The sequence below is a fragment of the Leucoraja erinacea genome, chromosome 1, assembly GCF_028641065.1.
Source record: "Leucoraja erinacea ecotype New England chromosome 1, Leri_hhj_1, whole genome shotgun sequence".
NCBI lineage: Eukaryota > Metazoa > Chordata > Chondrichthyes > Rajiformes > Rajidae > Leucoraja > Leucoraja erinaceus.
In genome coordinates, this window is record NC_073377.1 from 80,557,059 (window position 1) to 80,572,787 (window position 15,729).

Genomic DNA, 15,729 nt, shown 5'->3' on the forward strand with positions numbered 1-15,729 from the left:
GAACTGTGACACCCAAAATATTAAGCTACCTTTGTCTTCAGTTGCTAACAGCTCTTTCATTCCATTTTGACAGTTCCTCTTTTATTTAAGATTTACAGTGATTGACTTATTTCCCTTTCGAGTTTTGAATGAAATTAACCTCTGATGTGCTTGAGTAAAATTCCACTTCATCACTACAGATGAGTTAGAGCATTCTACATATGTTACAATAATCCTAAAAGAAGAGATCAAAAACTGTTAATGCATTCATGTACAAAGGGGTATGTTAAAATCACTGGAACTTAAGGCGAAGAAAGAGAGAGTAGAGCACTATTAAATATCAATATTACTAAAAGTCTGATCTTGACCGCTTTTGGCCCACTGTGCTGCGATTTCCGAGAGAATGCCGCCAACTATGGCTGTCATTTTTGGCAACCTTGATCAGAGCCTTCCTGGACCAAAGTATTTTTCCCATCGATCAAAAATCACAGAAAAATTAATGATTTAAAAAAATCACCATTCTCTCTGCTGCCCCTCTCCTCTCCACCCCCTCTCCTCTCCTCTCCCCCCTCCTCTCCTCTCCTCTCCTCTCTCCCCTCCTCTCCTCTCCTCTCCTCTCCTCTCCTCTCCTCTCCTCTCCTCTCCTCTCCTCTCCTCTCCTCTCCTCTCGTCTCGTCTCATCTCGTCTCGTCTCCCTCTCCTCTCCTTTCCCCCCTCTCCTCTCTTCTTCCCCCCTCCTCCTCTCCCCCCTCCTCTCCCCCTCTCCTCTCCCCCATCTTCTCTCCCCCTCTCCTCTCACCCCCTCTCCTCTCCCCCCTCTCCTCTCCCCCTCTCCTCCCCCCTCCCCCCCTCTCTCTACCCCCCTCTCTCCCTCTCTCTCCATCCCCCTCTCCTCCCCTCTCCTCACCCCCTCTCTCTCTCCCCCTCCTCCTCTCCCCCCTCTCTCCTCTCCCCCCTCCTCCTCCCTCTCCTCCAACCCTCTCTCCCTCTCTCTCCCCCCATCTCTCCCCCCCTCTCCCTCCCCCCTCTCCCCCCTCCCCTCTCCTCTCCCTCCTCTCTCCCTCCCCTCTCCCTCTCCCCCCTCTTCTCCCCCCCTCCTCTCCTCTCCCCCCCTCTCCTCCCCCCTCTCCTCCCCCCCCTCCTCCCCCTCTCCTCTCCCCCCCCCCTCCTCTCCCTCTCCTCTCCCCCCTCTCCTCCCCCCTCTCCCACCCCTCTCTCTCTCCCCCCTCTCTCTCCCCCCTTCCTCTCTCTCTTCCCCTCCCTCATTGCCCCTCCCTCTCCCCCTCCCTCCTCCCTCTCCCTCCCCCCTCCCTCTCCCCCCCCCTCTCCCCCCTCACCCTCCTCCTCCTCCTCCTCCCCCCCTCTCCTCCTACCCCCTCCCCTCCTCCCCCCTCTCTCTCCTCTCCCCCCCTCCTCTCCTCCCCCCCCCCCTCTCCTCCTCTCACCTCCTCTCCTCTCCTCCCTCTCCCTCGCTCCCTTCCTCTCTCTCCCTCCCCCTCCCCTCCCCTCCCTTTCCCTCCCCCTCTATCTCTCCCCTACCCGCCTCTGTCTCTCTCTCCTCCCCTCCATCTCTCTCCCCCCCCCTCTCCCCCCTCCCTCCCCCTCCTCTCCCCCCCCCCTCCCCCCCCCTCTCCTCCCTCCTCCTCCCGCTCCCCCCCCCTCCTCCTCTATCTCTCTCCGCTCTCCCCCTCCCCCCTACTCTCCTCTCCCCTCTCCCCCTCTCCTCCGTCTCCCCCCCTCCCCCCCCTCTCCTCCTCTCTCCCCTCTCCTCCCCTCCCCCCTCTCCTCTCCCCCCTCTCCTCTCCTCCTCTCCCCCCCTCCTCTCTCCCCCTCTCCTCTCTCCCCCCCCCTCTCTCCTCCCCCCTCTCCTCTCTCCCCCCTCCCCCCTCCCCTCCCTCCCCTCCCTCTCCCCCCCTCTCTGACTCTCCTCCCTCTCCCTCCTCCCCCTCTCCTCCCACCTCTCCCCCCTCTCCCCCTCTCCCCCCTGTCTTTTGTCCCCCCCTCTCCTCCTCCTCCCGTATCCTCTTCCACCCCTCTCATCCTTTCTCCTCTCGCCCTCCTCCTCTCCCTCCCCTCCTCTCCCCCTCTCCTCTCCCACCTCTCTCCTCCCCTCCCCATCTCCCCCCCCTCTCTCCTCTCCCCTCCTCCATACCCTCTCCACCCTCCCCTTCCCCTAAACTCTCCCTCCCCTCCACACCCCTTACCCACTTCCTTCCACCCTCCCCCTCCCTCCCTCCTCTCCCCACCTATCCCCCTCTCAGCACCCCCCTCTCTCTCCCCCACTCACTCTCACCCTCTCTCTCCTCCCCCACCTTCCCCCCCTCACCCACCCTCCCTCTTCTCTTCCTACCCACTCCCTCTCCCTCTTGCCCCTCTCTGTGTCTCTGTCTCTCTCTGTGTCTCTGCCCCTTCTCTCTCTGCCCTTACTCTCAACCCCCTCCCCCCCCCCCCCCCCCCTTCTAGATGTGACTGTAAGTTGGGGGCTATGCGTCAGACAGGGTGTTATGGGGTAAAAGGAGCAAATTAATAATATTAATATAATATCAAGGGGGGTAATTAGTGTGAGTGCGCGGGGGGTGGGGGGTGGGGGGGATTATTAGTGTGTGTGACGCTGCATGCCGCCTCCCCTCCCACAACTGCACGTTGGGGGAACAGACCCAACGGGTCTGCACTTGGTCTAGTATGTATGTATGTGTGTATATATATATATATATATATATATATATATATATATATATATAAAGACTCATTGGAAAAGTGAAGTGTGCCACAGGATTCAAAGACAACTAATATGATTTATATATTCAAGAAGATAGGTGGATCAAATCGAAGGAAAAGCGAACCAATTAATTTACGATCAGTTAGAGAAAATAAAATGTTCAATTTAAGGAGATTATGAAATTATGTAGACATCTAAATACTGAAAATATGATTATGATTTGTCAACACAGATTTCATTAGAAAAACATAGAAACATAGAAACATAGAAAATAGGTGCAGGAGTAGGCCATTCGGCCCTTCAAGCCTGCATCTCCATTCAATATGATCATGGCTAATCATCCAACTCAGTATCCTGTACCTGCCTTCTCTCCATACCCCCTGATACCTTTAGCCACAAGGGCCCCATCTAACTCCCTCTTAAATATAACAAATGAACTGTCCTCAACTACCTTCTGTGGCAGAGAATTCCAGAGATTCACCACTCTCTGTGAAAAATGTTTTTCTCATCTCGGTCCTAAAATATTTCCCCTTTATCCTTAAACTGTGACCCCTTGTTCTGGACTTCCCCAACATCAGGAACAATCTTGCTGCATCTAGCCTGTCCAACCCTTTAAGAATTTTGTAAGTTTCTATAAGATCCCCCCTCAATCTTCTAAATTCTAGAGAGTATAAGCCGAGTCTATCCAGTCTTTCTTCATATGAAAGTCCTGATATCCCAGGAATCATTCTGGTGAACCTTCGCTGTACTCCCTCTATGGCAAGAATGTATTTCCTCAGATTTGGAGACCAAAACTGTACGCAATACTCCCGGTGTGGTCTCACCAAGACCCTGTACAACTGCAGTAGAACATCCCTGCTGTAAAATCCTATTGTAGCCTTACTGAATTAATTGAAGGAAAGATCAGGAGGATAAGCATTGGTTATGTAGTAAATATAATATATTTAGATTTTCACAAAGTCTTGGATCGGTACATTTGTTGCAAGAGGTAGAACATATATAATCAAAGGAGATATGAGAATGGACAGCAAGGTAGTTACATAACTGAAACAAGACAGTAAAGCTTAAAAGTAGTTCATCATACTGGACATTATTAAATAAAATGGGCAATTGAGAGAAATGCCATTTCCCATGAAATTATCAGAATTGACAATGTTCTACCATTGAGTATGCATAACATTAAAAGACAGAAATTCCACAAGAGTATTATTCTTTATCTATAATTTTAAGGGCAGTTCAAACAAGAGCTTAATAAGATGTACACCTAAGCTGAGGAGAAGAAGATTTAGAGATTTAAAAAAATGATAGAGGAATAGAATGGGGGCAGAACACCCATTGCCCTGAGATCTAGTAATGCTTGTCCTAGTCCACACAAATGCTTTCATTGTTCAGCCATCAACATAATAGAGAGCAGCATAGTAATTTTTATAGTTTTAAGTACAAGCAGCTATCTGTACTTACACAGTGATTTTGACTATCATTGCACCACATGCACCCCTCCCTAAACCCCTTCTTCCCAAATCCAGTTCAATCACCAAGCAAAACACAAAGTGCTGGAGTAACTCAACTGATCAGGCAGCATCGGTGGATGGCATGGATAGGTCTCGTTAGATGCTGCCTGACATGCAGACCCACTCCAGCACGTTGTGCTTTGCTTGGGGTTCCAAAATCTGTAGTTCATTGTGTCTTCAATCAGTATTAAGGCTCTTATGAGGAAGAAAGGAATAAAGGGGGTTTATTAGATAAATAAACAAAGACAGTGTACATATTATATGTGCATGATTGCTTTATCATTCATTAGCAAGGTGACTGGAAAACACTTACTAAGTTAACATATACAGTGCAAGTTAAAAGGCCCTGCACAATGGCAGTAATGTGCCCACTTGCAGCTTGGGTCTCCCACTGCCAGTTTGCTTGGTTAGGAAAGCCATATATACTGGTACAGTGGTGCAGCAGTTGTTGCTTAACAGCGCTTGCAGCACTGGAGAACTAGGTTCGATTATGACTGAAGATCTCGGAGAAATCCATGCGGTCACGGTGAGAAGGTACAAACTCCATACAGAGAGCACCCATAGTGGGGATCGAACCCGGGTCTCCGACGCTGCTTGCTCAAGATCCATATGACTCTAATCCCAAGGTATAAGGACACAGGCAACTGCACACAACCACCATCAATTCCTCCCCCATTCTATGCCTTACTTCTTTTTCAATTGCAGAACCCTAATGTTATTAATTGTTCAGAAAGGAAATGCAGATGCTAATTTAAACCGTAGATAAACACAAAAAGCTGGAGTAACTCAGCGGGATAGGTTTTCAGCGGGACTTCATTCATTCAGAGGTTTTTTATTTTGTTTTGCCTTGGTCCGGCTACAGCTTTCTCCCATTGATGTTTTTTTGGCCAATTAGAAATGCTGGGAGCTTCTGGCTGACAGGTAGACAGTCAAAGCCTTATTCCCAGGATGAACATTTCCAGCACTAGATGGCATAACTATAACATGAGGGGGAAAGCTTCATGGATACGTGCGGGACAGTATTTTTAGACAAAGAGTGATGAGGGCCCGGAAGACAATGCAAGGGGTGGTGGTGGAGGGAGATACGACAGATAAGCAGCTTTTGGATAGGCACATGGAAGTGCAGGGAATTGAGGAATATGGATCTTGTGCAAGCAGATAAGATCAGTGTAACTGGGCATTATGTGCGGCACAAACATTGTGGGCCATAGGGCCCAATTACTATTTTGCACTGTTCTATATTCCTCAAGTGCACACTTAAGAGAGTATTATCAAATCCAATCATGATAATGCATTTATCTCAGGAAATTAAATGGCAATAGACCTACTTTCACAATTGTTACTCTATTTCCAACAGGCAACTACAACTTCAGACAGAACCGATTGGTGTTTGATTAATTACATCCTTTGACCTTCAACTTCTGTTCTTTTTGCAACCTTCTGCAAAAGGCATGTTTTAAAGACAAGTTTAGATGCTTATGAAGTATGTTAGTATATGTTTAATAGGCCCAGCATTTAAGCATTTAAATGCAGAAATCCTAAGTTATTCACCACAAGTTAGCTCTTTATGTTTAATTAAACTCTACCACTGGGTTTCACATTAAGTACAGCAAAGGAGTTCAATTTTGCAGTGATTCCTGAGCACTTGCACTGGGAAATTTCTCGGGTCGGGGAGGATTCAAAACTGCAGTGACTTCAAAGGGAATTGTTCGGCTCTGGAGAAGAAAGGTAAGGAGAAAGTATGTTTTTTTTCAATTTGGTAATGGTCTATTCAATGTTTTTAATTATTTAGGAGTAATTATTAAAGTTTCTGTTGATATTAATTTTTATTGTTTGATTTGATAATGTGGAATATGCAAAATAGTTTATTTCAATTCATGATTGATTTTAAATATTTCCAAGTCAGAGATATTCAGAATCATTTAAAATTGGTAAAAACCTTGACTATACTTTGAGGGGATTTCTCTGGGTGGAGCAGTGAAATGTAGAAACAAGGAACTGCAGATGCTGGTTTTACAAAAATGATAGAAAGTGCTGGAGTAACTGTTCAAGCAACAGAGAAATGCCGTCATTCTGGGTCATCTACTTATACAAGCTGACAAAATTGTGCACTGGAACATTCCCATTTTCTGCCATTATCTGCTGAGTTTAAAGATGAAAATTAAGTAAACCAGGGAGACTTTTAAAGTTGCTTTATGCATCGTGAATAAATGTCCCTTCTTAATGAAAAACGTGAACAAGATATTTTCTTAACTGTTTGACAGCCCACAACCATCCTGATTGGCCAGGGTTGTTGTACAGGAGGGATTGGAGTGGAAGAGGTGGCATGGTTGTATAGAAAAAGGCAAGGTCTCTGTAGTGCAAGGAAACTCCAACATTGTTGGAGGACTGGAACTAAAATGTCCAAGTCAGACAAAGGTCAGTACTCCAGTGCATGCCTCCAGAATAATTGATTTGTATGCATGGAAGCATTAAGGGTGGGCACACCAGTTTATTTTGGATCTTAAGGAGTTCTAATTGAATAAAGGCCCTCAGTGATCTCCATTATATTACAGCTAGCGACAAATTACAGGATTTGCAAAAATCTCTAGCTTTCGTGCCCAACACTGTGGGAAATTGTTGGCAATGTGGCTGAGGATGTAACTGTGGCCGGAACCTTGAGGTTGTAACTGTGGCCGGAACTAGTGCCAGATTTTACCAGAATATGCATTTCTCATATGAAAATATTCATGAAACCTAGCAAAACAATTATGAACAAAGCTTTCAATCGTAACCTGGTTTATACCATAGCTCAAAGTTCTTGCCATTAAACTTAAGTAAAACAGCATTATGGTAATTTTGTATAATTGTTGCAATATTTTTGTTTCCTTACAAACTTAGAGATTATGGATTAAAATAGCATGATACCAGTAGATATTTTTAGGCACAAGGAAGTGAAGGTTGATCGCATTGTACCGCTGAGGTTAGAGCTGTGTTTCTATGTGGGCAGATGCTTAAACCCACTAACTTCATGAATGATGAGCTCTGTCAGGTTTCAGCCAAGCCTCTTGTCACTAATAGGCACATATCCATCTGTGAAGCCCTGCAGTGAGTACATCTCCTGTCTCCTCAACCATGGTGATGAAAATAAATTAAAAGAGTGAATGGGCAACAAATTCACATTCGGAAGACGGGTCAGTAATCTCGTCTTGAAATGACGCATTACAGCCACCAGCTCAAAATGTTTCAACGCTCATACAGCCAGGGTGAAAAGTTCATATAAAACCGATAGCTTCACACAATCAAAAGCATTCAAGATGAAAATAAATGACAGAAAAAAGATCAAGAGGATTATCTGAAAAGGTTAAAAGAAACATGCAGCTCTTTAAGCAGTGATTAAAGAAAAAGCGCAGTCAAATCATGTAGAATTCCATGTTAACAGCTGGAATGGCAAAATTAGTGAAACAAGTAATTAGCTGAATTGGCAAACATTTATAAACATGGAAGTGCTAGAGGCAAAACAAAGGCAAAAGAGGCAAAACACCCTTATATACATTTGTTGCAGCCACTTGGGGAGTGACTATTTATTTTACGTAAATAACACTTATTTGTCTCATTTATTTTCCTTTATGTCAGAAAGTCATTGTCATAAAATGATACAGTGTGGAAACAGGCCCTTAAGCCCAACTTTCCAACACCGGCCAACATGCCCCAGCTACACTAGTCCCACCTGCCACCATTTGGTCCATATCCTCCCAAACCTGTCCTATCCATGTACTTGTCTAGCCGTTTCTTAAATGTTCGGATAGACCCTGCCTCAACTACCTCCTCTGGCAGTTTGTTCGATACACCCACCATCTGTGTGAAAAAGTTACCCCTCAGGTTCCTATTAAATCTTTTCCCCTTCACCTTAAACCTACTGTATGTCCACTGATCCTCGATTCACCTACTCTGGGCAAGAGACATCCACTCGATTCACCTACTCTGTGCATCTACCTAATGTATTCCTCTCACGATCTTATATACCTCTATGTTTACCATCTTGCAATTGGTATTGTAATGGTACCAGAGGATATAATCATTTTCATTTTGCTAAAATGTGGTTTCCTTTGAGGTTAATTCAAAAATATCTCAAGATTTGCAGCAAATTAATAAAAGGGTGCCCTTACCTTTGATGACAGAGTGTTGCAGCATTAATTTTACGGCACTAAAAGAAAGAGGGGGAAAGAATACAAAATTAATGCTCAAACTGAAGTTCTTAACTTCCTGTGTATGAAGGAACTGCAGATGCTGATTTAAACTGAAGATAGACACAAAGAGCAGAAGTAACTCGAGAAGAAGGCTCTCAATCCAAAATGTCATCCATTCCTTCTATCCAGAGACGCTGCCTGTCCCGCTGAGTTACTCCAGCACTTTGTATCATTCATAACTTCCTGGTTAGCTTGTGACATACTAAATAAAAAGCAAAATTGCCCCTGTCTATGGCAGGAAAGCATGGTCAGAATCTCAGTTTCTTGAGATTGTTGGTGTTCATCGTCGGAGAATGTTTTAACTTTGATTTTGCCTTGAAAGTTGTCCAATAGAACTTTGTCTGGTAGTTTGCCCCATACATCATTAAATCAATGTGCTATTAACTCTGTTTTATGAAGTTTCATTGTGGTAATGGATGTGGAACCGTAAGCAAAACAATTGTCTTTGAGTAATACTGTCACTCAGTCAGGTACTTCTCCTTCAAAAAAACTAATCCTGGATTTTACAAAGAAAACATTGGCAGTTAATCACATTCAGGCTGGCATTCTCCTGTGTAACCAAGAGCATTTGGGGGATTTATCTGCTAAAGTATGAGTCTCATGGAGGAAGTTGGGCCAAGGATGGAGTTGGACTCTGTCACCAAGAACAAAGGGGGACCCAGTGTTGGTGGGAGACAAAGAAAGGAGGAGCAGTTTGTAATCTTGTCAACGCCTTTGTGATGACTCGTTTGTGTACTTTGTATGCAAAAACAAAAAAAGTCACTGCACCCAGGTAAAAGTGACAATAAAGTATCATTATCAAGGTTGCCATCAGCTGGCACTACTGTTTTCCGATAATTTATTTCAAATGGATTGTTTTTGCCTCAACAACATATTTCAGTAACAAGAGCAGCATTTCCATCCATTGGAGTGGAGAGGAATGTGTGTGGGAGACATAGATCATCGAATAATACAGCACAGGAACAGGCTCTTTGGGATACCATATCTGTACCAAACATTATACCAATTTAAATTAATCCCATCTGCCTTCATCTGATCAATATCTCTTTACTCTCTGCCTGGTGGTGTCTAAATGCCTCATAAACATCACTATTGGATCATTTACATTTAGATTCAAATGTCAGTGTTAACATGCTTCATATGTCAGCAGTGAGCATGGGGAGACTTATCATCCAGTCATTGTTGTTCCCAATGGCTCCGATATTTACAGAGAAACCCAGAGAGAAGTTTGGTCTTTATAGATACAGCATGGAACCAGGCCCTTCGCCACACCGACTCCACATTGATCAGCGATCACTCCGCGCACCAACACTAATTTACACACTAGAGGCAATTTACAATGTTAGCTGAGCCAATTAACCCACAAACCTGTACGCCTTTGGGGTGTGGGAGGAAACTGGAACATTCAGAGAAAACCCACGCGATCACATGGAGAACGTACAAACTCCATAAAGACAGAACCTCATCTCAGGATTGAATCTGGGTCTCTGGTGCTGTAAGGCAGTAGCTGTACCACTACACCGCCACTATGCCACCGATTTAGCCGACAAGATCTGATAAGTAAAGGACAATGGAGGTACTATCCAATTCTATTAGTTGGAGGGGATTTACCTAAACAAGTCAAGGAACTTGATGAAGAGGCGAAAACACTGGGGCTCATAAAAGCAGCAACCAATAGCTACTACAGCCAAAAATATCAACCCTACGGACCCCCCAGACGATCAACACAAATCGAAGCAAGCGCAAAAACCAGGAGCACCCAACAGCGGTCTTTTTTAGGCCATGGCCCAGACCGACCGCCCAGGAAAATGCGCAAGCCTTCAACCCAACAACAGACCCAGACAACGGTGCCTCAACGTCCACGGAGGATGCCGAAGAAATAACACACCTACCACTGGTAACCATGGAGGTAGGTGGGTCTGGTTCCTTAAGAATTAAAGTATCCAGGGTTATACCATAGAATTTATATTAAAACATAACCCTCCAGTACAGCATGTACCGAACTGAATGTTCGTGCTCACGGGCATAGAAAAATCTAAAGCACATCTGAACTACAACGACTATATAAAAAAGGAGTAATTAAACACACCCAACACGAATCACGGGAATTCGTGTCTAATATCTTTATAAAAAACAAGAAAGATGGTGGTTGCCGCATCATCATCGATTTGACAACTTTAAATACCTTTGTACAATATATTCATTTCAAAATGGAAACCTTTGTTACTGCTAAGCAATTAGTTTCCGAAGGCTACTACATGCAAGCATCGATTTAAAAGATGCTTGCTATACAGTACCCATAAGAGGTGACCACAGATGTTATTTAATATTCAACTGGATGGGACAGCTCTGGCAATGCAGGTCACTACTAAAATGGGCTAACACCAGCGCCCAGGTTATTCACAAAAATTTTGAAACCAGCCCTGGCATTACTGCGAAAACAAAAACACATGGTAATGGCATATCTAGATGACATATTTATTGTTGGCAAAAATCTGGAATTGGCTAAACAAGCAGAAACACCCAAAAAACAATTGTTTGAAGAACTGGGATTTATCATCCATCCAGTTAAGTCTAAATTAACGCCTTAAACAAAAATGGATTACTGGGATTCACCATTAACTCAGTTCTCATGTCAGTGACTTTGCCGAAAGAAAAGGTTACAGCCTTAAAAGAGTCTTGCAGCGAAATCATTGACATCACCAAACCATCCATTAGACTGGTAGCTAGAATAAGTGGGAAAATAATGGCCGCATTTCCACCCACACAATTCGGACCTTTACACTATCGAAATTTACAGAGAGCAAAAATAAGAGCACTCAAAATTAATGGTGGTCATTTTGACAGACCAATGAAGCTACCTACAGAGGCCATAATGGAACTAAAATGGTGGGAACAAAACATCAAGTATTGTTCCAATCCAATCATTATCAGCAACCCGTCTATGGTACTACAAACTGATACCAGTGCACTTGGTTGGGGAGCCACCAATTCCATCTCCAGCTGTGGAGGGAGATGGAATGCACAGGAGGCATCATTATTAAAAGCACGGGGCATAAACTACCTGGAAATGTTAAGTGCATTCCATGGCCTTAAATCATATTGTTCTGGGTTATATCACCAGCATGTTAGACTGCAAATTGACAACACCACCGTGGTAGCATATATCAACCATATGGATGGAAATAAATCGACATCATGTGACAATCTGGCCAACACAATTTGGCAATGGTGTATCCAGAGAAATATTTGGATATCAGCTACCTACTTACCAGGTAAACTAAATTTAGTTGCAGACACCAGGTCACGCAAATTTAATGAAAACACTGAATGGATGTTGGATAAAAATATATTTGCTGAAATTACAGCACGGTATGGAACACCAGATATCTATCTTTTCGCATCCAGGCTCAATCACCAGTTACCAAGTTATGTTTCATGGGAACCAGACCCTGGGGCAGCAGCTACAGATGCATTTTTGCTGCATTGGGGGAAATTGTTTATTTATGCATTCCCTCCTTTCTGCCTCATCAGTCGGGTATTAAGGAAAATACAAGACTCTGCGTCTGGTATTTTGATAGTACCCGATTGGCCTACTCAACCATGGTTCCGGTGATACTAGACATGGTATTAGAACCGTGCATCATCATCCAACATAGACCAAATTTACTTGTCCATCCGGTAACACAGGAAAGTCACCCCTGTCATAATCATACAAACCTATTAATTTGTAGAGTTTGAAAGCGCCTCTACAACACTTGGGACTGACGGACCGAACAATGGACATGATTGCATCGGCCCACAGACAGTCCACCAAAAAACAGTATTTGGTGCACATCAAGAAATGGGGGAAGTACTGTCACGACAATAACCTCAACCACAGATCAAACAACATTCCATCTGTTGTGGAATTTCTGGCCAGCCTACACTACGATGAGGGGCTCAGCTATAGTGCCATCAAATGCGCCAGAAGTGCTCTGTCAAACGACCTGTGGCAAGGAACAGAGCGGCATTCTGTAGGGACACACCCCCTGGTAACCAAACTCATGAGGGGCATTTTCAATACTAATCCCTCAAGAACCAGGTACACCCAAATTTGGAATGTGAGCGTTGTATTGACCATGTTGAGAAACTGGTCTCCACCTATAGCTCTATCCCTACAGAAACTAACTATGAAAATGGTCATGCTGATGGCTTTGGTCACGGCACAAAGGATCCAGTCGCTACAAAAACTAAGGCTGAACAACTTGACTATTTCATCTGGGAATTTGACTTTTCATATCCATTAATTAATTAAACAGAACAGACAGGGAACAGCAGGGCAAAAACTAGAGTTCAGGGCCTACCCGACGGATGATCACCTCTGTATAGTAACTCACTTACTATTATACATGGAACAGACAAGAATCATCAGAGGGAAAGAAATGGCACTGTTAATCAGCCACAAACAGCCACACAAAAAAGTGACAGTCCAGACCATCTCAATATGGCTAAAACAGGTCCTAATAAAGGCAGGAGCAGATACTAACAGTTTTAAATCTCACTCCACCAGGGCTGCAGCTACATCAGCAGCAATACAGTTGGATGTTCCTATGGACCAAATCCTCAAGACTGCGGGATGGTCAACGGAAAGAACGTTCCAAAGATTTTATAATAAACTGGTCATTGAACCTGGAACATTTGCTGAAACTCTTTTAAGTTCTGTAATATGATTTTACCCCATAAATAGGGGCTATGATTTGGAGTTAATAAATTTGTTTTCATTGTTACAATATTGTATTGATATCTAATGATGTTAACACTATTCTCCCCACAATCAAGGCAGATGCGAGGCATGGACTCGTTCCACGGCATGAAATCACAGAGCTTTAAAATCTTCACGTAGTCACTCACGTGACTCCGAAGTAAAATAATAAGATTAAACGAGAACTTACCAGTTTGAAGTTTGATCTTTATTTTATGAGGAGTAACGTTGAAGGAATACGTGCCCTCCGCTCCCACCCTTGATCATATACTCAACTGGTATCTCTTCTCTAATCTTACTATGTTTAGTCATTACAATTATCTGTGATTTCACACCGCTGCTTTGAAGAATGACACGCATGCGTCCTAGCGGGGTTCTTTACGTATTCCCTCAACGTTACTCCTCATAAAATAACGAACAAACTTCAAACTGGTAATTTCTCGTTTAATCTTACTATTCTACTTTCTAGCAAATTGTAGTTGGAATGCCAGTGCTGTCATTACCCTGTGAGCTTGATATGTTTATTAGACTCCTATCTGCCTTTGGTCCTTGAAAATACATAGGCGAGGGAATGACTAAGAAGGAACTGTAGATGCTGGAAAAATCAAAGGTGGACAGAAAATGCTGGAGGAACTCAGAGGGTGAGGCAGCATCTATGTCGAGAAGGAACTGGTGACGTTTCAAGTCGAGACCCTTCTTCAGGCGAGGGAATGAGGTCAGTTAGTTTAATCTTGATATTTAAACTCGAACCCTGTACCGCATCACTCAAACCTGTCAGTTATAGAGGAAGGGGAAGCAAGCTCCAGCAGAGTCTAATGAGCTGGCAATGTCTATTCCATGGGTACATCATCCCACCCTGTTTAACCAATTGGCTTCTTCCACCTTCTCTGCTGCTTAGACTAACTTGCTTTCTCTCTTTCTTAATTCTGACGAAGATCTGAAATATTGGTTGTTTCTGTTACCACTAATGCCTCCTGACCCACTCAGCTCTTGCCAGCATTTTCTGTTTTTATTTCAGATTTCTGGCATCTGCAGTTTTGTACATTTTCATTTCCTGAGGTCATTATTGCACCAGTGACAAGCAAACCACATGGGTGGGTGGTATCATTGTAACAGTGCTGGGGGCCACTGGCCAGTAGGTTAGAGTGGGTCTTTAATTCCCTGCCACACTCCCACCTGCTCTATCAGTCTTTGACCTGTATTGCTACCGTGGAAACTTGAGGTACAGCATCTCATCTTCCCTGTGGTACCTGCAGCAACCCAGGGGTTTCCTGGGCTTAGCTGGACTGAAGGTGTTCCAGTACATGTGGAGCAGACTGTGCACTATTTCATTTTGTAATTGGCAGCAAAACATGGCGACTGTGCACGGGTGAGCTATGCAAATAGAATTTCAAAGTGCTGTGCATATGTGACAATACCAACTATTGAACATTGCCATCTTCTGCAATCAAAATATTGAATTATGCAATTTCAGGTAACTTGATTTCTGATTGTCTCAGTCGCCCAGCTGGGTGGGAAAATTCGGAGAAAACGTGCTCCCAAAAATCAATCTCACAAAATGGGTTGCTGTTTAGATAGGGAGAGCTAAAGTTTTCAGCCTTAAACCTCCTCCACACCATCATCTCATGCTCTCTAATTTAGTGAGGCCATGTTCCAGGTAGGAGACCTCTTTGAATTTGCCTTATTCTCATAATGCATCCTCATGACTATTCTTATAGTCCAACCTGTGAATAGCTGTAGGTTTGAGGGATGTGTCATGTATAATGACACATCCCAAATACATCTCATGTGTTAAGTGGAAGACTCCTTCGTTACTTGTATTTATGCTGATTCACTTTCCTGCTCCAAGTTGAATGATTGGACTTCCGTTTAAAAAAATCTTTGTAACAGTCACAACTATTTTTTTAAACATTTCATTTTAAATGAGGTTGGTAAAATGTTTGATTTTTTTCTTTCTGAATATATTTTCAGTTGTGGGAAATCAACACATAGACTTCTGAATAAATTATTGTTTCCTATTCATTGCTTCATAACAACTAAATAATCATTAAAACAAAAGTTTACTTCCATGTATCAATGTGTACTTCACCAATAAATAACCATAGATTGGCAAAATTACTAACTTTAAGGCAGTGCATACTACATTAGAATAAGAGCAGATAAATCGAGACACTAGAAACTGCAGATGCTGGAATCATAAGCAAAACACAAAGTCTGGAGTAACTCAATGGGTCAGGCAGCATCTGTGGAGGGAATAGACAGACGACCTTTTGGATTGGAACCATTTTTTCAGTCTGAAGAAGGGTCCCAATCTGAAACTTTGCCTATCCATACCTACCTCAGCTGTTGCCTGAACCAGTAAAATTCCTCCAGCACTTCATATTTTCATTAAAATAGAAAGATTAAACAAGAACTTACCGTTTGAAGTTTAATCTTTATTTCATGAGAAGTTGAAGTGAGGGAATATGTGAAGAGCCCGCCAGCCCGCATGTGCGTCAATCTTCAGAGCAGCTGTATGAAACCACAGACTAGTTGCTGAACTTAAAC